The 23,505-nt window shown below is 41.4% G+C and overlaps 1 protein-coding gene across 1 annotated transcript in view; it reads left to right on the top strand.

The window, feature by feature from the left end:
* The first annotated feature begins 271 nt into the window (after nucleotides 1–271).
* FRY (FRY microtubule binding protein) overlaps nucleotides 272–23,505 on the top strand; it is a 443,412-nt gene continuing 420,178 nt past the window's right edge. Inside the window, exon 1 of the mRNA XM_071208166.1 lies at nucleotides 272–395. The gene's annotated coding sequence lies outside the window, so the exon portion shown is untranslated. The remainder of the gene's footprint in view (nucleotides 396–23,505) is intronic.

Raw genomic sequence — 23,505 nt, 5'->3', positions numbered from 1 at the left:
GCGGCGGGGCGGGGCCGGCGGGGTGGGCGGGGCCGGCGGCGGGGCGGGGCCGGCGGGGTGGGCGGGGCGGGGCTGGGCGGGGCGGGGCGGGGCGGGGCCGGCGCGCCCAGCCAATCGCGGCGGCGGCGAGGCCCGCGGGCGGGCGGGCGGCGCGCGCGCGGGGCGGGGCTCCGCCTGACAGCGGCGGGCGCCGCACGAGCGCGGGCGCCGCACGAGCGCGGGCGCCGCGGAGCCGAGCGCAGCGCAGGGAGCGCAGGGAGCGCGAGCGGCGGCGGCGGCGCCGGGTCCCCGCGGCGCGGCTCTGGGCGCGGCCGAGGCCCCTCCCGCGGCGGCGGCGGCGGCGTCTGGCGATGCTGTGGGCCCTCCGGCGCCGGCGCCCCGGCCTCCTCCTGAAGGTACCCTCGGCCTCGGCAGGGCTGGTGCGCGGGCGGCGGCCGGGAGGGCGCGGGGCGCGCGGCGGGGCCGCCTCGCTGTGAGGGAGAGGGCGGCGGCTGAGGAAGCGGGCCTGGGCGGAGCCGGCGGCCGCGTGCCCGCCCGCACCCTCCGCTGCCCCCCGCGGCGCGGCGCGGTCGGGTCTGACGGGAGAAAGTTTGGCGCGGGCGCCGGGCGGCCGGCTGTGGCGGCTTTCCCCCGGACCCGCAGGGAGCCCGGGCACGCGGGGCCCCGCGGCGTCCCGCCCTCCGGCCCCAGCCCTCCCCGGGGAGTCCTCCGTGGCCGGCCCGTGGGGAGGGCTGGCCTGGGGCGGGGCCGCCCGGGCGCCTGCAGCCCCGTGCGGGCGTCAGTGCCCCCGGCCCCCGGGGGCGCCTCCAAGGCCGCCTCTCCAAGAGCTTCTTAAAAATTAAAGACCCCCGACACTGACGTGCAGCGATTACTTCTGTTGGACCTTTCGTGTGTTCTTGTTGTCCCTGAGTGCTGGGGAAGCACAGCAGTGGGAGCAGGAGTTGGGGCGAGAGATTACGAGAGATGAGTCCCCCCCGGGCATGTGAGAGAGTTGCATCCTCTCAAAACAAGTTAGACTAGGTGGGGAATATTTGCTTTACAAAATTTCCTTTAATGCAAAGTAATTCGAGTTACTGAGAACTGAGTTGCACAATTCTTAGGAATACATCCCTCCTAAATAGTTCAGGTAGAAGTGGGGACGTGGAGATGGCACATAAAAAGCTTGCAGTTAGCAGATCTTAGCAACTAGATGCTGAATTACTTAACTGTAATCCGTCTGGTACCTTTCTCATCACACATGTGGATTCTCACATTCACGCTGTTCATTTCTTACCAAGATGCATTCACACCATAAGACGATTTCATAATACCAACTTTTGTGCGCTTGAAACCTCCTTGGCCTATGACATCGACAGCATGTTCTGGTCCATACGATTTACCCCTACCCCAGGTAACATCGAAGCTGTAAGAATATTTACATCACAAAGGGAAGGAAACTTCCTTAATGGTAACGTAATAGTGCTCATACATTGAACATATACTATGTGCCAGACACACACATAATGAAGAGTTTTACATACATTCTCTCTTTTATTCTCACTGTCATCCATAATGAGGTATTATTTTCCCCATTACGAGCTTTTGTAACTTTCCCAAGGAAAGAAGACAAATAAGTGATAGAGGTGGGATTTGAACATGAATGCGTTTCACTTCCAATCCATGCACCTTATCACTATCCTATGCTGTTCCTCACCCTCTCTTGAGAGAAATTTTCACTTGTTATAATATAGCAGGAAATCCACTGGTGGCACCCTGTCCTGTCCCCACTGGCTTGGAGCACCAGCCCCCTTTGCACCCTCTTTGGTTTTGGGAACCAGATACAAGACCCAACTGAAATATCATGTATCTAGCCTACAGTAATATACTTACTTTTACAGGGAAGAAACTAGTTCTATTTTTGTATTGATTATGATATTCTGAATAAATATGACCTTTATTTGAATGTGCTATATCCAGAAATAAGCTTAATTTTCCATTGGGAAAAAAAAAAATGCACGGCAGCTACACCCTTCACCAAAGGGCAACACCAGAGGATCCTTGAGGCCCTCACCATCGGCAGCATTTAAATCAGATGGAAATCTCCAGGCACACAAACTCTCCTTGCCTGTTCTGATAAGCTGAGTACCAGAAAACAGGTGACCAGGTGTTCTCTGCACTGACACCAAAGGGCAGTCTCTGCCCTCTCAGTCATCCAAATCTACACCCTGCAAGTTGGCAGCAACATGTCCCCCTGCAGTGTTCCCTCTGGCATACTCATCCTCCTGTACCAACTGTCAGAGAATTCCTGACACTGGCCGACCTACTTAGAAGGAGAGACTGGAATGAAGTTATTGGGGAAGGTGTTCTTAGTCCAGGGAATCGGAAACTAACATTGGGCCTTAAGAACAGGAAGCCGGCCTTCTGCGTAGGGTGAAGCGTAAATGTAGGATAGGCTGTTGTAAATGCAATTGATATCATATGTTCACCATTGAGGCACCCGCTCTGGTGGTGGCTGTGATCTCACAACTATTCCTGATTTGATTTTCAATTTTAAACTTACACAGGTGTTGTTTAGCTGAACAGTATAAAAAATTAGTGTCACAGGGAGTGGATGTGGCTCAAGTGATTGAGGACCCGCCTCCCACTTGGGAGGTCCCAGGTTCCGTTCGTGGTGCCTCCTGAAAAAAACAAAAACAAACAACTAGCAAAGCAGACTAAAAAACCAACTCAGGGAAGCCAGTGCAGCTCCGTGGTTGAGTGCTAGCTTCCCACATGAGAGGTCCTGGGTTTGATCCCTGCTCCCAGTAACTCAAAAAAACCAAACAAACAAAAAAAATTGGTGTTATGGTATGTCACAATAATTTTTGAAGCCATGCCTAAAAATTTCTATTATAATCCACAGTCTTTGTTTTATAATTTTTCTTCCCTACAGGTGTATGTGTGTGATTTCTCCCTTGGTAAAAGTTTCACCCATCTCTGACTCCAAACTAATTTGCAACACTAAACTTAAAAAGAAAGAAATGCGATTTAGAGCTGTGACCATGTGCTGCCTGGAAACATATTCCTCCATGTGGCATTTTACTCATTTACTCATGTTACTCTAGTGCTAAGAATTTCAAAGCCCCATATCCTAGCTTTGGGATTTCAGATGGACTCTTTTGTCTTATTTCATTCCATTCTCTCTAATAGTAATGTTTGAGCTTAGAACAGAGCCCTGGAATCTCCTCTCTAATACTTCTAAGCTGACGAAAACTTGAGCAGCACCAAAGTGAGAAAGTAGGAAACAGTGTTTGCTTGTTGTCAAACACTTAGACCAGAATGCAAGGTGTACCAAAAAAGTGTCAGGGATCAAAAATAAAGTAGACTTATGTGACTGGTGATCTACAAAATTATTCAAAATTATTAAAATCACACATTTTGCCTAACGACAGGTACATACAAATATTTCATTAACAAAAGACTGCTCAGAATTAACTAACTTCCACTCTGCATTCTATTCTATACACAAATCTTATTAACTAGGGATACATTTTTATTTCCACAATTCATCAGATTTAAGATTCTATCAATTATAAGATATAACATTACTTTTGTATACCAAGAAGAATAAATGCTACCGTTTTAACAACCGTTGTTTCTATGACATAGCATGAATTGGTTACACCTTGCTTTCAAAGTTCCTTCATCTCTTCCACGGGTTTTGGTGCTTTTTCCTGCTGGTGCCTTTAGGAGTGTTGCTTGGCGTATGGTGGGCAATCCATTCGCATATATCTCAGGAACAAACTGTAATACAGTTTCATCTACTTGTGTCTTTCTGTAGAGCAGTTAGATGTTGTTTTTCAAGGTAATATGGGAATGCTGTATTTCTCTAAAGACAACTGTCTCCTTCAGTAATATAACATTTATGCCCCACTGCCATCTTTGTGCACTCATGCATAGAGTAATGCCTCCATTCAGTGCCAAATAAGAGTGTAATCTTTCTGAAAACCATTTAAATAACAACCAAATGGAGCGTGTGCAGTCTCAACAATGCCATAACATGGTCTCAGTAAAAGTGATAAAGTGCTGAGCTAGGACCAAGTTTATGCATGTGCAGGGAATGGAGAATGTGTTGTGACTGCTGCCAAGCTGTCAGCGATTTGAAGATACCATCAATATTAAAATTCATCCTGATTTCAGAGATATTAAAGTATGAAAAAGAAATGAATCTCATCATCAGTGAAATCTGGTAATCTGTGCCCTTTTAGAGCAGATCAGCCTTAACATGGCTTTACACATAGTAGAAAATAATTATTAAGTCGTTTTGGTTCTATACTAAAAGGACATACCTATAATTTGCTTTATTGAGAACTGTTAACAAGGGCCAGTCAAGGTAGCACAAATGACAAAAATGTTTACCACTTGATTTTACTGAGCACAGAGGGTGGGATGAAAGAAAAACGGTATAATTGTTGCTGCTAATTCTGTGATTAGGTGGAATTTTTTTAATGGTCAGCTGATGTATCAGGCCCATGGATAAATGAGTATTCAGCCAAATAGGATAACATGTGGTAATGCCTCACTTGGCGTCTGATACATGGAACTCGCTAAACATTAGTTAGATCTGTCTTGGTGCCCAGATGGTTCAACTTTGCGAATAGTCGTTGATGGATACTGTCGTCAGGTATGCAGTGTTCATCTTGAGAAAAAGGAAAACCAAGAAACCACATACTACGAAAAAGATTCCCAAAGGAAGGAGGAACCACCAGCATAAAAAGAAGGCAAAACACTTATCTTTTAAACATAAACGAACCCTTAAGCAAATTCATCTTTGGCTGTAAGGTCTTAAAATCGATAAGGAAATTATTATCTTTTGGGTACCTCCTCCTTCACTGTGGATTTTGAATGTGAATAAAAGTCAGGATCCATGAAAGTTAATTGCAACTTAAAAAAAAAAAAAACAGGTTTCGCAGAGTAAACTTGAAGTTTGCAAAGTGAATTATGTGTGTTGCAAATGTGCTCAGGCACATGCTTCTAAGTGTGAATTACTCAAAACAGCATGAAAACATACTTTTCGACTACATGTCAGTATAGGTCAAATTATATGTATGTACATAAAGTAATGGTGCTGGAGAGAGTTATGTGATGGCAATTAACGGGCTCTGTGTTGGTGACAAGCCTAGGCACAGGATGTTTCAAATGCACCTGTATTAACACGTGTCTACTCTGAGGACTCTGAAGATGGTGGAGATGAGTAAGATGTATGTGGGGTTAACACAAGCATTACTTATAATTATGAGTGGAGGAGTGCATGGAGATGGGAGTGCTGGGGCTCACTGCAAGGTAAACAAATGCCCTGTTATAGTCAACCTCACAACTTTTCTTTATGGGGTTAGTTAATGAGTACAACATTTTTAAAAATTAATTAATTTTTATATAGTTTTTAATTTTTTAAAAAAGAGACATGGATTACATAAATATTACATGAAAAATGTAAGGGATTCCCATATGCCCCTCTCCAACCCCTCCCACATTTCCCCACATTACCAACATCCTTCATTTGTGTGGTACATTTGTTATAATTGGTGAACACATTTTGGAGCATTGCTGCTAAGCATAGATTATAGTTTACATTGTAGTTTGCATTCTCTCCCGCACAATTTTGTAAGTTATAATAAGATATATAATGGCTTGTATCTGTCATTGCAGAATTGTCATTTAGGACAATTCCCAAGGCCCAAAAAATGTCCCCATATTACCCCTTTTTTCCCCTCTCCCTCCCCTCAGAACCTCCATTGGCCACTGCCTCCACATCAATGATAAAAGTTTTCCATTGCTAAACTCAACACTAGAATACCAGTAAATCTACTCTAGTCCCTCGTTCATTCCCCAATCCTTTGGATTCTGGGATGCTGAAGCCCACTCCACCTCTAATTGAGAGGTACTTAGATCCCATGGGGCAGATGGATGAGACTATCTTGCTTGCACTTGCAGACTCTCTCTTCAACTTGGGATGGTCATTGTCCATCATCATCTCCTATTAGTTGTCCTGGGTCAATCCAATGAACTGGAGAGTAGGTGTTGCAACTCTATTGAGATTCAGTGCCCAGCTGGCACACAGAAAGCCCAAAGATTTAAGTCTCTTGGCCATACACCAGTGAACTCTAGCACTAACTATAGGTTCAAATAGAAGGGGCAGAAGAGTCACGTGTAGGAAAACCACACCAGATTCCAACTCTGTCACACTGGGGAACATAAGTTCCCAAGTAAGGCCCACTGGCAGGGCACCAAACTCCTGAGCTGTCTGTCCTGCCTATAGTGTCTGGATGTCTCCACTATTTGAGGCAATATGTACTTTGGCAGCCAATGAGATGCTGTTGAGATGTGCATAAGAGTAACCTCTGGAATGATCTCCCAACTCACTTTGAAGTCTCTTAGCCATGTAAACTCATTTGTCTTTATCTTTTCCCCCTTTTGGTCAACGTCTTTTTCCAGTTGATTGCTAGGTGGTACCAGGGAGGCTCATCCCCAGGAGTCATATCCCACACTGAGGGGAAGGTAATGCATTTATATTTATATTCAGCCTGGAGAAAGGCCATATTTGAGCAACAAGGAGGCTCTCAGGAGGTAACTCTTAGGCCCCTATAATACTAGATTAAGTTTTAATTTCAAAGAGAACAATGTCCTTAAAGTCTTCAGATTTTTTCCTTAGGAACTTGACCATGCATGTTAGGAAATAATGAAAACATAAACAGGAGGTCAAACTAATTTAAAGAGAGTAATTCATTTATACTGAAAACTCCTAGGTTGTCCTTTGCTTACAATTCCTTCCTTCATCCACCCTTCCTTCCACTATCCCCCTACCCACCTATACATTGTTTTTGTTGTTGCTAGTGCCAAGCCCCAGGAGGGCAGAGACATTTTCAGCCTTATTCTCTACTATATGCCAACCATGTAAGAAAGTTCTTGACACATAGTAAATATGTGTATGAGTAATATATTGGTAGATAAGTGCTAATGAATAGTTGAGGACATCATAACAGTAAGAAAAAGATCACTTAGATTTTGGTTATAACCAAATATTGTAATAAATTCCAGATGGGTAAGAATGTTAAGTATTGAGGGAAGAATAAAGAGAAAGAGAAGGGGGATGAGATAGAAAAGGGAGGGAGGGAAGGAAGAAAGGAAGGAAGGAAGGAAGGAAAAGTTACATATTTATTCCAGCTATGAGGACAAATTAAGATTTTTCTGAATTTTCATGTCCTCATTCAAGTGACAGATATATTGAAATATAAAAAACTGGAAAACATATAAATAAAATAGTTCTGAAAGGCAAAGTAACAGAACAACTATGTGTATTAGTCAGCCAAAGGGGTGCTGATGTAAAATACCAGAAATTGGTTGGTTTTTATAAAGGGTGTTTATTTGGGAAAGGAGCTTATAGATACCAGGACATAAAGCATAAGTTACTTCCCTCACCAAAGTCTATTTCCATGTGTTGGAGCAAGATGGCTGCCAGGGTTCAGACTTCCTCGGTTCTTCTCTTTCTCAGGCTTCTTTTTTCCTGGACTCAGCATTTCTCTCTTCCTGCGGCTTGCTTCTGTTTCCTCTGAGAGCTTACTTCCCGGAGCTCCAGCTTAAGGCTTCAGCATCAAATTCCAACATCAAAACTCCAGCATCAAAAACCCTCAACTCTGTCCTTTGCCATATCTTTTATCTGTGAGTCCTCACCCACCAAGGGGCAAGTACTCAACTCCCTAATGATGTGACCCAATCAAAACCCTAATCAAAACTCAATCACGCCCAGGTACAAATCAGATTACAAACATAATCCAATATCTATTTTTGGAATTCATAACCATATCAAACTGCTACACTCCACCCTCTGAATTCCAAAAAGACATTACAATATTTGAAAAAACTTAAATCAGTAACAATGCAAGTAGTAAATCATATCACAATCAATTTAAAGAAATACAGTGTGTCTGGGAGCAAAGTTGCATCTACTATAGACCTCTGAAACATACAAAACAATTTATCTGCTTCTAATACACAAATGAACAAAGGATAAACATTTTCATTATAATAAGGAGAAACTGGGAGGGAAACATGAGTCACGGGTCCTCTACAGTTCAGTAAATCTGCGCGGCATCCTCCATTAGATTTCAGTCTGAGAGTCAGTCTTAAGATGATGGTTTCTTCTACTTGGTGCTTTATGGGAACACACCCTTTCCACATGCTTGCCCAATGGCCATTTTCTTGGTTCCACCCTCATCAAGCATCTGGATGTCAACCAAGCTCCAGACCTCTCCCTCCAAGAGTGTTGGGGTGATTCCCACACCTTACTCAATCTTTGGGTTAGAGTCTTAACCACCCTAGTACAGTGACATGAAGACAACATTCCTCCTAACCTTTGGCATACAGGCTCAACCCTCTCAGAGCAACAAGTTGACCATCTGGCCTTCCCTAATCCATGGGGGACAGGTGCACCCTTCTCAGACCTGTGGGGTGATGACCTTAACCACTCTAATTCTTGGGGAATGTGGTCCATCCTGTCTGTACCCTGGGGTGGCAAAACTCTCCCGTAACATCAGGTGGGAACATCCACCCTCTTCAACTGCTGGTGCAAATTCACCCTCTCTGTACACATGGGTGGGGTTCCTCTCTTGGCCCAAGGTGATGTCTTAATTCCAGATCTCAGCTTCCATAGTTTTCCTCTTAAAGCTGTATCTCCTTCAATCTCTCCTTTCCATGTCCCTTTTAGTCCAAGCTGTCAGTGGTTTTGTTCATAGAGTTCTCTCAAAAAGCTTGTTGGTTTAGCATGCAAGAAGCAGGGGTCCAAGCCATCAGACAGTAAGACTTTCCACAAGTCCTTCCAAGATAACTGCATCTTCAATCCTGATTTACAAGTTCTGAGTTTAGTTAAGTCCTCTGATGGGGCACTTTCATCTGGGAGCTTGATTTCCAGAGGCTTGGAATTTCCAGAATTAGTTTGCTTTCTTTGTGCCTGACAGTTCAGTCCTCAGTATATCTCTCATCTAGCATTTTGCTATAAGCTGCAAGCAGAAGCCAAGCCGCATTCTCCGGGTTTACTTTGGAAATTTCTTCAGCTAAATGCCCAGGCTTGCCGTTTTCAAATTCTGCCTTCCATAAAACACTGGGAGTTAATCTAGCTAAGTTCTCTGCAACTTTAAAACATGAATCGCCTTTCCTCCAGTTTCCAATAATAGTTTCATCATTTACTTCTAAGGCATCTTAAAAAGTGTTTTTAACATCCATATTGCTATCAACAGTCTCTTCAAAACACCATAGGTCTTTCTTCCAAGCATCTCACAATTCCTCCAAAAAATATCCCTTACCCATTTGTAAAACCGTGCCAGCATTTTGGTAATTACAAAAGCACTTCCCCATTCCTTGGTACCAAATTCTGTATAGTCAGCCAAAGGGGTGCCAATGCAAAATACTAGAAATTAGTTGGTTTTTACAAAGAGTATTTGGGGTAGGAGTTTACAGATACCAGGCCATAAAGCATAAGTTACTTCCCTCACCAAAGTCTATTTTCACATGTTGGAGCAAGATGGCTGCCAGTATCTGCAAGGGTTCAGGCTTCCTGGGTTCCTCCCTTCCAGAGTCTTGCTTCTCTCTGGGTTCAGAGTTCCTCTGTTCCCAGGGCTTGCTTCTTCCTGGGCTCAGGGTTCTTCTCTTCCTGGGGTTTGCTTCTCTTTCCTCCAGCTTAAGGCTTCAGCATCAAACTCCAACATCAAAACTCCAACACCAAAAACCTTCCACTCTGCCCTTTGCCATGTCTTTTATCTGGGACTCAATGCCCTAATGACGTGGCCCAATGAAAGCCCTAATCATAACTTAATCACTCCCAGGTCCAGACCAGATTACAAACATAATCCAGTATCAATTTTTGGAATTCATAACCACATCAAACTGCTACACCATGGCTGATAAAAATGTATCTAATATGTAAAAAATTGATATAAACATGGAATATGTGGCATAAGTACTCAAATACCAGTCCAAGGTGATGGAGGGAGATAAGCAGACATATTGGACATTGAAATGCAAATGTTTAACTAGCCACATGATAGGTCCAGTGTATAAAACATATGTATCAATTGCCACCTCTTAAATGTGTAGTTTATGTTCTGAAAAAAACCCAAAGCAATATATATGATTGGAATTTTATGACCCCTTACTTCTTTATTCATTGAACTAACAAAACAGAAGTAACAGTAATAATTCTTTACCCATCATTAAAGAAAGTGATTTTTTAAAAGAAACTACTTGAGACAAATATGTATCAGCATTTTCTTTTATTTAGGTGTTTTTGCATACAAATGAAACAAACTCAGTTTAGATATACACACTAACAGCACATTAGACAGTGTCTCTCAACAACACACAGATCCCAAACACTAGGTAAGGTTTTGAAATTTGGCCCTAATATCTGTACATTGTTCACTTCAACATTGTTTTTCTTCTGTGGGAAATGGAGGTGGAAACTCTCTGTGACTAGTGCATGTAAGTCGAGAATGACTTTTCTGACTGTCAAAAGGATGAGAAGAAGGGTTGGGAGATCTTGGGCAGTGGCACAAGTAACATCATATTGGGATTTGTTTTTGGAATAGAAAGACTGACCTGGACTTGCCATCCCTCTCCTCCACTGAATGAAAAGGGAGCCATCATCCTGTTGAAGGCTAACTGTGTGGCAAGCACCAAGCCAGGGGCTTCACATGATCTCCTTATCTCAGTTAGTACCCACAACAGCCCCCTGCAGAGTAGACCCTGTATTCTCTGTCTTACAGATTAGGAAATTGAAGAATGAAGATTAGGTATTTTGCCCAAAGTCACCCTGCTAGTTGGTAAAGAAGCTATGAGAACAATCTAGAGGGCTCTCCCATGGAATTATGCTTTTAAGGACAACACTGCAATAGCATGGCAGACTGTTTAATATCTCCCAGCCTGCTGTGACTTTCTGCAAAGTGGGTCTATTCATTTCTACTCAGCAGGCTTGCTGTGAGTTTATACTATGTGTTTAGCTTATCTAGCAGTTTCTTGTGAGTTTGCAAGATAATATGTAAAAAACAAAAAACTAATGTACTAATGGGCGGGCACAGAGTAGTTGCCTCTTATTGTTGCTTTTAGAAATGACTAGTTTAATGGTCTAGAGAAATTGTAGGGATTTTTAAAAAATTTTTTATGTGATAACATACATACAACTCAAAAATACCCTTTAGTCATAAGTAATTTTGTATCTCAGGTTTTGCCCAGCCATGTCCATTACTATGGCAGCCGTCCTATCTTAACCGTTCATCCTCACACATCTGCAGGAGCTCCTTAGAGGGGAGCGGCTGTAGGTCACAGGCAAGCGGCTATAGGTCAGTGGTTGAGCGCCAACTTTACATGTATGAAGTCCTGGGTCCAATCCCAAGTACCCCCTTTTAAAAATCCAGTCTAAAGCCCTCTCTTCTCCACCTAGACCTATCTTTTCTGCTTTACACAGAGTGACTAGTTGAGGGCAAAGCAGGAGAAAGAAGAAAAGGATGCATGTAAAAGGCGGGGGGGGGGGGGGGGCGGTATCAGAGCCCTGTTATTCTTTGCAGGAGTCTGTGTCCACTCAGCAGTAGAGTGGAATTCAACCCTCCAAAAGCAGAACACAAGGAAAGTTTCCAGGAATTAGGGAATTTTCATCTTCTTCTGCTGTCCTGGGTACATTATCTTTTTAAATAAGAAAAAAACAATAGACGCCCTCTAGCTTACTCCTGAAGCACTACGGAACAGTAAGAGTGCATTTAATTACAAGTTCCGTAAGATCTTAAGCATTAGTAGATTTTAAACATTCTTGCAAATGTATTGTAGCCATTGAAGCCTACATGGTATTCCCTGACCTTTCCTTAAGGGGACCCGGAGTATACACTTAAGAGTTTTTAGAACACACCTATAACATTTTTCTCACATGTCCAGCATCTTGGGATGTGATTCCTAATATTTAATATGCTGAAAAATATTTTTATTATGCAAACTTAATATATGTTCAATGTAGAAAAATTTAAAGATTTAGGTCAGCAAATAGAAGAAAATAAAAACCTTCCATAATTCCACCTCCTAAATATAATCACGATTTGCAATTTTGTATACTGTATATCCTCCCAGATTTTTCCACATTTACATGTTTTCACATAGTGCATGAATACCTTGCCATGACAGTCAATCATTAGATAGATTTTTTAAGACAAATTGGAAGTTATGAGACTTTAGTGCTTGTGTTTTGAGACACTAGAATGGAGGGTCTTAACAAGGGGGTCTGTGAGCTTGAATTGAAATTCATAACATTTTTGTGGGGATGTATTGATATATTTATTAAATAATACACAGTATAGTGTGGACTTAGTAAGGGTTCCGTGGTTTTCACCTAACACAAAAGGTTAAGAAGCCCTGCTCTAGAAGAAGCTTTCCTTCTGCCCCTGATGCCATGGACTTGGTCCATCTCTACGGAAGATGAATACTCCCTGCCTCCTGGAGTGTTCGTGTAGCCTGGGTTTGGCTTCACTTGTGAGTTGAGCCTCGTGCATGCTCCCGCCCTGTGGGTGGGGTTCATACTGGGGTGTCCAGAGTTCTGGTCATCATGAACCTCCCACTGTTTTTATGAGCTGCAGAACTCCAGCCATCCCTGTGGTTCTGCCCTGGAAACATAAACAACCTTACTCCGCCTTGCATCTTCTGATAGATGAATGTCAGGATACCCAACCCTGCCAACTGGCCTCTTAAAACCAAGCCCATCTGCCAGTGAAAAGCTGCCATTCAGAAGACTGACACCCTCCCCATCTCACAATTTCCATTTTTTGCAGCTGCCTCTCAATTACCACTTCTCCTGGGAGCCAAGAAGCCAATGATAATTGAAACCCACAGATAATAACCAAACTTCAAGATAGTTTAACCTGCCCCACCCCCATCAATCTTTCAACAGGAGCTGTCCACAAATGGGCCAATTTGAATTTCTCCTCCTTTATGTCTGCTGATTAGCCCTGGATTCAGAGCCTAATGAGCAATGAGAGGGCCACAATTTGGTTGCCACAGAAACAAGGAGACCCAGTGTGTCTTTATAATCCAGCAGTTTGATTATCTCAGTCTCTGTACCCTCAACTGTCTGCGCTCTGAAGAGCAAGGTGCTTTGTATCAGTAGCATCAGACACTTACTTGTCATTCTTGTTTCTTTATCCACATACTTTACCCAAGAGCATATATGTGACATTTTACTATCTAAATTCTCCAAAAGCCCATCAAAGCTCTGCAAGCATGTTCCAATTAATGTCTTGTTTCTTTTTTACACAGCCCTCTGACCTTCCCTTTCCTCAGTCTTCTTCCATTTTACCCCATCCTTGTGGAGTAAAAACATATGATGTGTGTATATATGTTTATTTATATACACGTATATAAAACACACACAATTTTAAAATAAATCAAAGTTGTCATTCTCTAGCCTCAAGTATTTTCCTACTTTTACTTTCTGCATGTGGCTCCTGTGGGACCTGAAACCCCCAGCTGCCAAGTATGCCCGTGAGCATGCCAACATCCTTTCCTCCCTGCCAACATGAGGCAGCTGCTTCACCTTTTTAGCTCTCTCTGCCCTTTCCTTTCCCAACTTTGTCTCCCTTTGCAAACCCACTCTTCTCTCCGCATTTCCATTTCTTTTCTGCCTTTCTTTATTTTCGTACAATGCCTATTTTGATTCCCTTGACTTTTTTGTCCTCTCAGCAAGAGCATAGGATATATCTGAAACAACAAACCTTAAGATCATGGTACTTTATTGTGACCATTATAGCTAATGCAGTCTCCTGAAACAGAGCTACCTATTCTATAGATTTCTTTTTCTTAAAGGAAGTCATTGGGCAGTTTGGCTTTCAGGGCACCATGCACCTAGCTGACTGTAACTGTGAGAGGGTTACTGCCCTCTGTGCTTACATCACATATCCTAAGAAGGGCCTTTTGATGTAGGCGTTGCAAAGCACTCACTTCTGATCATATTCTCTACGTCTTTGCTTTATAAGTCGCTTATTCCTTACAGGTAACAGTGGTTCAGGTCCGGTGAAATCTTCCCATCCTATTTGAATAAGCTGTCAGTAAAATTAAAAGCTTTCCCAGATACCGACATCTGCCAGCGCTAACAGGCTAGTGCAAATCGGATGAGTGCCATTTTGGTATTTTCAATTTCTCATCAGTGTTTGTATTTGTCAGAAATGTCAATTAAACACAAGGATGTTATAGCATGTACTTTTACTGAAACTTTAAATCTTTATCTGTTCTTAGATCAGGTCCTTAGCATCACAAAGGAATACTGAAAGTGTTGAAACAAAATTATGCATGAATTATCCTGATTTAGTAGAAGACAGAAAGAGTTGGCCCAACCTTCTATGCTTTCAGGCAGTACTGAGTCCTGGGACTGCTGATTAGGAGGCAGAGAGGGGAGGAGACCAGGATCTGTGCCCAGGGCCCACACATAAAGGGCCTTGGCTAACATGGTCCCAGCATGGTTGATTGCATCTGAGTTTGGGATTCAGGGTGGCAGTGATTTTTCCCTTGAAATCTGTGTTAGCACATAAATGCATGCGTTTTTTTCTTTTCTTTTCTTTTTCTTTCTTTTGTTTTTTTTTAAGGGAAGATTCCCTGTAGCTTTCATCAGGTTCTTAAAGGAATCCATGGCTAAAAAACGTTTAAGAATCACAATTTTAGTTTTTTCCCTAGTTTAAAAAGGCATCTTGTTTGATGACTATGTGCAAATTTTATTCAGGTTCCTGGAAGGAAGGAAGTTTGAGGTGACCTCCTAAGCCCCCAAGTTTAGCAACCAGGAAGAAAACAAAAAGAGATTTTAGACCAAAACCCTTACCTTCCTCGGCACCCAGTGAGTCTAAGAAATGCCGACTTGGAGAGAAGCTTTTCTGAGGCCGAGCAGTGTGGAAGGTGATGCCGTCCACTCCCAGCTGCTGAGCTCTGTGACAGAGTGGGCAAACTGGGCTACATTCCAGCCTCTGAGAACCAGCCTTATTATTTTGGGTCAATTGGGCATAAATTCCCACAACTTTGTATAGCCCTATACAACTATAGGTCCAAATACAGTGTGGCGGTTTGAAGCATTTTGTGGACCCCAGAAAAGATCGTGTTCTTGAAGCTAATCCATTCCAGCAGGTGTGGGGCCTTGGATTGGATTCAGTTGGCGAGCCTTTCATTGGATTACTACAGTGAAGCGTGACTCCGGGTGGGCCTTGATCCTCTTGCAGAGTCCTTTGTAAATTGAGGACTGAAAGCAGAGACACACACAAAAAGCAGCAGAGACAGAGAAACCTAGAAAAGCTGACAGAGAGGTCCTGGAGGTTGGAATCAGCGGAACTCAGAGGCATGGAAAGAAGCCCCTGAGAGGCTGAGAGAGAGGCCTGGAGGAGAAGGGAGGGACGAGCCATATGCTGATCACCCTGGCTGAGCTTGCAGTGAGAAGTGTCGCTTGATGCCTTGATTTGAGCAGAGCCGCTGTCATGCCCTGCCATGTGCCTGATTGCCTGCAGCTGAGCTCAGAGAGAAAGCATCTTTAGATGATGCAGCCAGGTGCCTGATCCCCAACATCTGACCTTCAGTGAGACAGCATCTCTGATGATGCCTTGATTTGAACATTTTCATAGCTTCAGAACTGTAAGCTTTTTAAAAAAATTTTTTCATTCCCTCCCTCGCCCCCACCCCGCTGTTGTTGCTGTCTGTGTCCATTCGCTGTGTGATGTTCTGTACCTGTTTCTCTTTTTTGCCTTCTCCTCTCTTCCCTCTAGGACTCAGCAAGATTCAATCCTGGGCACCTCTTATATGGAGAGAGGTTCCCTGTCAAGTGTGCCACCTCAGTTCCTGGTCTCTGCTGTGCTTCACCTTGACTCTCCCCTTCATCTCTCTTCTGTTGCAGCATCATCATGCTGCATGACTCACTTGTGCAGCCATTGGCTCACTGCGTGGGCACTTGGCTTGCTGTGCCGGCACTCGGCTCACCACACGGGCACTGGCTTGCCGCTCTGGCACTGGCTCACCATACGGGCACTCACACAGGCATTTGGCTCACCACATGGGCACTCGGCTTGCCACTTGGTCACTCATTCACTCTGCAGGCACTGGCTCACCACCTGGGCACTCACAGGGCACTCAGCTCACTGCGCAGGCACTTGGCTTGCCACATGGGCACTTGGCTTGCCACACGTGCACTCATATGTGTACTTGGCTCACTGTGCGGGCACCCACATGGGCACTCAGCTCGCTGTGCATGGACTTGGCTCACTGCATGGGTGCTTGGCTCACTGCATGGGCACTCAGCTTGCCACACAGACACTGGCTCACCTCGCAGGCATGCTTTCTTTTCTTCTTTTTCACCAGGAGGCCCTAGGGATCAAACCTGGGTCCTCCCATATGGTAGATGGCAGCCTGATCACTTGAGCCCCATCTGCTTCCCAGAACTGTAAACTTTTAACTTAATAAATGCCCATTATAAAAACCAGCCCATTTTTGGTATGTTGTTCCCAGCAGCCCTAACAAACTAAAACATATACCTGTAGAATTCTAAATTCTAAAATGCAACCTACAAACATAGTAATTTAAAAATATATATATTCTTTTAATTGGATATCCATAGCCAAAAGAAAGAAAGAGAACCCCTATCTCATACCTTATCCAAAAATTAACTCAAAATGAATCAAAGACCTAAAAATAATAGCAATAACCATAAAGCTTCTAGAAGAAATTGTAGGAAAATACCTTCAAGACCTGGTGGTAGTGATGGATTCTTAAAGTAGATAAGAGGAGGACTAAGATGGACTACTGAATGTTTCATGTACTTTACTGTAAAATTAGCTTTACTGTAAAAGTGTGAAAATGTATAGAGTGAATGGTAACACATAGTGAGTAACAGCTAGTTTATAAATGGGGGTGTGCTGAAAATAGTAGTCTAGGTATGTAAGTGCCAATTGACAGAATGCTAGAGAATAATCCAGGAAGAGAATAGCACAGTAAACCAAGGAGTGGATGACAATTGTGGTTGATGGTACAGATGCAAGAGTGTCCTTTGTGAGCTAGAGCAAATGTACATCACTACTGCAGGGTGTTGGGAATGTGAAGAAGCATGGGAAAAATACAGCTGGAGTAACCTATGAACTGTGGTTAGTAGTAATAATATTCTTGCACCTATGTGAAAGATGTACTGTGTTGATAACGAAGCAGTATGGAAAATGTGAGCTAAATGTACACTATGGACATGGTAGCAATCAGATGATATTATCTTATCTGTAGCAAATGTTCCACCATGGTGTGGTGTGGTGTGTTGATGGAGGGGTGTTGTTTGGAAATTCTGCACATGTGCATGATTATTTATAAGTTTACAACTTCAGTCATAAAAAATATATTTAAAAAATAATAATAGGGTGGTTTGGGGGAAAAACACCAAATGTAAGATAAGGACTATGATTAGTAGTAAGATTTTGACAATATTCTTACAAAATTTGTAACAAACATCTCACGGCAATGCAAGGTATTTTTGGAGGGTTGATGTAGGGGACCCCTGTATGATGTTATGCATGTTTGCTTTGTAAGTTCACAAGTTTTACTATACACTTAATTGTGTATGTATGTTCATATATAAATGATATAAAGACAATAATAATAGGGTTGGTTGGGAGAAAAATACTTTGGTTAGTAGTAAGATTTTGACAATGCTGTTCAATCATTAGTTAAAAAAGATTAACAACAATACAAGTTATTGGTGGTAGGGTGAGTTTGAGAGTACTGTATGATGTTATATATGTTTATTTTGTAAGTTCACAACTATTATAAACTTATTATGTATGCTTATGTATGAGTGATATACTTCAATAAATTAATTAAATATATATCTATACACATTCTTTTGGCTCATAAGTGCTGTGTGAATTAATTTTATATATATATATATATATTTTTTTTTCCATTTAGGATATTTGTTCCTCAAGAATACTGATATTGACCTGTAGAAAGAGTGGGTGCTTGAATTTCATAAATAAATTAAAAGACTTTTTAAAAACTGACAACTCTGAACTTATATCAATCAAAATGACATCTAGTCAATATACAATTGGGTTTTGAGAGTTTGAGGATTGTACTTTATTGTATCTTACACTGTCTGTGATAAAGTAATCAAATGTACAAAGAGGAAACAGGAATAAAAAATTTTTTAGTTTTGGGAATTATTAATATCAGCATTGTAGAGAAAGTGCTACCTTTTTTTTAAAAGGGAGATTCTGAGTGACGTTTTATTTTTGAACTGCTTGATTGGTTAAATCCCCTTTTGCTAAACTTTTGAATTATCAGGCCTGTTCATGTGTTTTGTCTGTGAACTGGAATGAACTTTCTCAATTTTTGTGGATGGATTTATTTATTTGAAAATATGGCCAGTGAAACTGTATGAAGCTGTCTATTTTTCCTGAACACATGGTTAAAAGAGCATATGCTTTGCTGAAAGGAGAAGATCTTTATTAAGAATTAACCAACAAAGCAGAAGAAAGTGATGAATGACTAGTGTTCATCTAATTACTCTGTGGCTGATCCTAAGACATTACCACATGGGCCAAATAGATCCCTCTGTTTACAAATAAAGCACTTTATTAGGCTTCAGCAGTAGCTTAGTGTACTGTTTGGAGGGCTTCAACTTTCTTTCCTTTTTTAAGACAAAGTATCAAATCTGTCACATACCACATCCCAAAACAAGCCTCACTTATCCACCGTCATGGGGAGATGGGTGTTCCAAATATGTTTGTTTTTCAGATGGTTTACGCTTCTGCTTTGTTGGGAATCTTGAAGACACTCCCTTCATTCCTGTCTTCTGAAAGAGAGAGTACTGACATTCACTTTCCCTCTTCTGGATGTGGGGCCATCGTTGGGAACATGGTCAAATGCACATAGGACCATTTTTCCGTTCAACTGTTACCCCACATCTGTACCTTCGTACCTGTTTTCCCTGGTTTTTACAGACCTTTTTCCTCCATAGTTGGGCATGGTTATTTTTCTTATCTGTTAGAGTTAGTAGACAACTATTTCCTACAGTTACCTGGGATGTGCCACATCTCTCTTATGCTGTAAAGAGCACTTTCAAAATGCTACCATTATAGTTAGAGTCAGGATAGACAACACTTATTTCAGGGCAGTGAAGCTTAGTGGTTTTAGTTATTCTCACAAACCCAGTTTGAATTGGGCTTAAGTAAAAGTATAACTTCTGGTTCATTATAATGAAATTGGTAAAATTTTAAGATACATGTTACAGTTTTTAAGTTTTGAACCCTTTAAAAACTTTAAGTGCAAAGGGTCTTAACCAGTTATATCTGAAGTCAGTCTACTAAGTATTCATTGTTCAAAAGCCTCATTTGAATTTATGTTGTATATTGTCTATTGTAAATAGCATGAAATACCAAATATTGCAAATAATAAGGGCCTGGAGAGAAAATAAAATGAGGTTTGAAGTGTTCATATTATTATGCCTAAAAATATAACATTTCAATAAATAGGAAGAGATTTCAAAATGTTTAGAGTTGTATATCTCCTAGATACAAAGTACTGGCCATGCTTCAATCTCCTAGATACAAAGTACTGGCCATGCATCAAATATATTGAGGGGGGTATATATTTTCCTACAGAAATAGTATTTTCTGACACATACTTAACAATATAAACAAGTAATTTTATTTATTTTCAATTAATTAACTTTTTTTGGTGGACTAGAGATAATACCTCCATATTTTATTATACCTCTATAATGTTAGTTTATTTCATAAAGCTATTTTCAGCATTACAGCAGATACATTTTAGCCTGTAAGACATTAAACACCTCGTTTGCTTGCTCAAAACTTATGTCGTGGTGGTGGCAGTGATTGTCCATAGCATAATTAGATGTTCTTTCATTAGCGAAAGCATATTTCAATTATATAGAAAAGTCTGGTTACCTCACCAGCAGCTACTCTTCTCCTAGAGTAGCATTTTTGTTTTCTTTTTCACCTCCAGACAAGAGTTGTTCATAATATTTTCCCTCATAATGTGAGTCACCTAGAGATATGGCAGTTGTTAACAAAACTGGTCACTCTCCAGCTTTTAATCATATAGTTTGGGTTCCCAAACCATTCTGGACCAGAAATATTTATTGCTTTTTTCTATTATTTCAAGTTCATAAGATAATTATAAATCATCCCTTTACATTTTGGGTTTGTTTATAGAAAACACTTTTTTGTTTTATTTTGCTGTTAGACTATCAGTCCATTTGATTCCAAGAGGAAAATGTATGATAATGCAATCATCTTTATTTTCAGTTTCCCTGCTATTTACCAAAATGATACTTCTACTTGCCTCCCTCATTTCACAGTGAACCTGCCTGGGGTTCACTGTGTAAAATCAGCTGGACCATCTCTTTGTAGTGGGCAAGGAGAGCAGAATCTCCAGACAGTGGTCACCAGCTCAAGCATTTGATTTGGGGCCAAACTTTGTAGGCAGTTGAGCAGTAGTATGTATAGCACTAAAAACAAATACAGATTTGTTCCTCATGGTAAGCTTTTCTCTGGAGTCCATCATCAGGTTTCTGACACATGGCGAACCGCAATGAAGAGGAAGGACATCATGCTGCTGAGCAGACTCCTTCTGCTTCAGCTTGAGGCCCTTGCATTTAGTTGTGCAACATACCCTGAACGCCAGCACCTTGACGAGGACCTGGCACATAGTCGATGATTCAGTTTCTCATCCATAAAGTGGAGACTATGGTGCCTGCATCACAGGTTTGCTGTGAGGAGTAAATGAGAGAGTGTGTAAGAGCATGTCAAAGACCCAGGGCTGTGCCCAACACATGGCATGCTCTTGTTATAGAACTAAAATCAGAGGCTCATAACTAATTTAGCTGTATTTTAACTGTGGTCATTTGGTCTCTGGGACTGGGATGGTGATAGATAGTAGAGGCCCTGGCTTTAATAGTTTTAAGTTGTCTTTAAGCCATCATGAATACTTTCAAATGTCTTGGGTCATACAGAATAAGTTCAAAGCAACAATATAGATTCCAACGATAAAGGAGTTTGATCCATTGCAAGTAGGCCTGATAGAAAATTCCTTCTTCTGCATACTGCTCCCATACCAAGAGAAGGTTATTGAATCATCTCTCTAACATGTGAGAGAAGCTGGGTGACCTCACAGACCCACTGTAGGCCTCTTCTTCCATGGGGTGCTCAGTGTAAAACCACTAGGCCCTAGGTTTGCAAATTAGAGCCTCATCACCATTCCTCTTAGCTGGCCGGGTGCCTTGGTCATATAGGCAAACTATTTAGATGAATTGAAAGCTCAGTAGGGCAGAGCAAGAACATGATTTATGGGGGTCCTCCAGCATCATTACTATTAGTCAGAGAAGGGCACTTAGCCACCCCACCTTATCTGCTTGACCGATGGGGAAGTATGACCTCATCACTTGTGGCTTTTGATTATAATGCCTCAATAAGCTTGGCAGTGGGGGTGGGGAATGAATCTCAAAGAATGATTTTGGGGAGTGTGTGTGTGTGTATTTAAGTAGCATCCTAATGGTTCTGAAAATTTTACAAGGAAGCCCCTGTAATCAGCTAGATTGAGATGACTTATCAACATCAGGCCTTGAATTATGTTTCTGCATTTCTAATTGTATTACCTGGAAACTTGTATCATCAGACTAAAAGGCATCCATATTTTATGTCTGATAGGAAAAGAGAAAGATTAATGATACTTTACTTTAGGAAATGATCTCTTCTCACTAATTTTGCATTCCAGCTTATAACAACTTTTCCCCTGCCTCCATAATTAGAAATACAATATTCAAATCCAGGCCCAAGGAAAAATGCCAGACTCATTTATCGCACCCCCCCATATGTGCTATATTTATTCTGTTTATAGTCTCTTGCTCAGTGAAGAAAATTTATTTGAGTGTCAAAAAATAAAACTAAAATATTCACAAAAGTGGCCATTTGGGATATTTTCTAGATTTTATATTAGGTAATTGTGTTTTGAGACATAAGGCACAGGAAGAGCTTTCCTGCAGTGTTTATATAGGAACTTTTTAACAGAAATGTGTTTTACTTTGAATTCATATGGCGAGTAAATATTTCGTCTGAATGTTTTTCCTATGCACGAAAATGTTTCTCAAAACACTGACTTGAGGATTACAGGGCCTTCCTAGAGCTTGAAAGTTGGTTTTGTCTTCATACCAACATCAAATCAAGGGTAATTAAAAATGAACTGGTACAAAATAATGTATTGTTTACTAGAAATAAATTTTAAAAAGGCTCATAGCCTAATCTCTTCCAAAAATATTTATTAGGCACGTTCCCACATGCATGCTGTGGCCCAGTGCTTGGACTTTGTATTATAGCATTGCAGACAACTACTTTCTAAGAGGAGAAGGAGAAGGAGAGGGAAAGAGAGAGAATTAAACTACTTCATTTGCATGTCATTCCTCTAAGAAAAATATTTTGCTGATTGCAGCTTTTCCTAACTTAAAATCAAGAAAATAAATTTGCCTCTATATTCACATGATTTGGGGAAAAAAGTATGGTTATGTGAGAAAAATATTCCTTAGGGTAAAGCCTGCCTCTTACTTTGGAATATATAAAGCATTCATCCTGAAACCTCTCTGACAGATTTCAAGACCGGTTGGCTGTGCCGTCACTGACTACCAGGAAAAAAGTAGTGTGAGTTCATCACACTGTAGTCATCTTTTTGACTATTTGATATAAAATTATTTTGGCCACTTCAGTGTCCGCCGGCTCCCAGACCTCACCTGCAATCTTTTAGTGTTCATGAATTCTCTGCTAGAGTGCACCAAGAAGTGGTGCTAGAGGTCTGGTTCCTTGTTTTGATTCACCTTGTTCTTTGTCTAAAGTATTTTTCGTTGGGGACAATAACCTAAGACACTGGGTTCCATGTAAACAGGAAACCTGGCAGCAATACCTGGACCAAAGACTAACATTGCGAAGCCAAGTTTTAATGAGTTATTTGTAAACTAATTAATCAGAAGGCCACTGTCACTAGAAAATCCGGTAAATGTACCCCTCACTGACTTAGTGCCTCTCTTAGCTGCCTGAGGCCACAGTTTACTGTGGACCTGCCCACTTTGTAATCAGTGAACTTCTCTGAGTTACCTGACGTTTACCTGGATGAGAGAGAAAGAAAGTTGTAAACTCCTCAATTCACTTCTACAGGGTTGGAAATCATTATAAATTTTAATTTATAACTATGATTTATATTATAAATCATTAATGGCCAATCAGGAGATCAGAAATCAATTTAGTGAGTCATGACCAGCTCTTTTAAAACAAATAAAATAGACTAGAAATATCTGGGTGTATCGTGGGTTTTACAATTAAATATTTTGCAATTTTTTTCAGTTACATGTAAGTATGAGTATACCTATGAAGGTGCTGGATTGACATATAATATGTATTTTTTACTGTGGTCAAAAAAGTCTAAAAGTCATTAATATTTTTTGAAACA

This window comes from Dasypus novemcinctus, chromosome 15, assembly GCF_030445035.2.
Source record: "Dasypus novemcinctus isolate mDasNov1 chromosome 15, mDasNov1.1.hap2, whole genome shotgun sequence".
In the NCBI taxonomy this organism is placed as follows: domain Eukaryota; kingdom Metazoa; phylum Chordata; class Mammalia; order Cingulata; family Dasypodidae; genus Dasypus; species Dasypus novemcinctus.
The sequence above is the reverse complement of the archived record's forward strand: the minus strand, read 5'-3'. Positions and strand labels throughout refer to the sequence as shown.